Source organism: Colias croceus, chromosome 19 (genome assembly GCF_905220415.1).
Source record: "Colias croceus chromosome 19, ilColCroc2.1".
Taxonomy (NCBI): Eukaryota; Metazoa; Arthropoda; class Insecta; order Lepidoptera; family Pieridae; genus Colias; species Colias croceus.
In genome coordinates this window covers 1,783,143-1,784,081 of record NC_059555.1, presented here as the reverse complement: position 1 = coordinate 1,784,081, position 939 = coordinate 1,783,143, and the positions used below count along the sequence as shown (strand labels likewise).

Here is a 939-nt window from a genome sequence, read left to right as displayed (position 1 = left end):
ATATTAAATTGACTCTTTTGAAAAGCTTCGTTACAATATTACAAGGTTGCAAATTAACTGACATGGAAAAAACAAATGCTACAAATAAATTAAAATATGTTTCTCTTCTATGTAAGTTCTGTAAGTTGTTAATGGGCATTGAAATTGTTAAGGAATCCTGAAAATATTTAAGGTAAACTCATTATTTAAATCAATACTATATAAAACGTCTTATTTATTTTTTTGTATGTTGTAATTACCGTAAATTCGTTTAGCAAACAGAAACAATAGATTTAAATAATTTGAATAGAAATTATAGTCTATTAGTAGATACCATTAAATGTAATATTTATTATTTTCAAATTAAAAATATTAAAATTTTTATATTAAAAAATAACAAAAAAAGTCAATTTCGACCGTGACAGGACTCGAACCTGCAATCTTCGGATCCGAAGTCCGACGCCTTATCCATTAGGCCACACGGTCGACATGCATGAGTTTGAATTTAACGATTACATTGTTTTTTTAACCTCCTTACCAGAAAATCTGATATTCTTCATTTTTCTAGCATATAAGAAAATGAAAATGCTGATGCTGTTATTTTACCACGAATTGATAATAATTAGGAATGATAAAATCTCTCTTATTTATTGAAATTATGAGTATCAGAAAATGTCCCGTGTACCCTTGTGGGGTATGGGACAAATGCGTTTAACATTATGATTACTTATCGATTTACTTCTTGGACAAGTAGGCGATCTGCCATCTGTGATCTTTGTCATGACATACTGAACGTTTTTTTTAAATATAAATAAAAAAAAATGGTGGTAAATAAAGCCAAAATAGTTTATATTTGTTATTAGAAACTAGTATTCGCCCGTGGCTTCGCTTGTCTTCACGTTACGAAATCGCGTGATGGCTTGCTTATAAATTCCATAATATCTATGTTATTTCTTTCAC

The 939-nt window shown here is 28.9% G+C and overlaps 1 non-coding gene across 1 annotated transcript; it reads right to left on the bottom strand.

The window, feature by feature from the left end:
* Positions 1-392: 392 nt before the first annotated feature.
* On the bottom strand, positions 393-465 carry Trnar-ucg. Its single transcript has one exon. It is a non-coding gene; the product is annotated as a tRNA-Arg (tRNA).
* Positions 466-939: the final 474 nt, after the last annotated feature.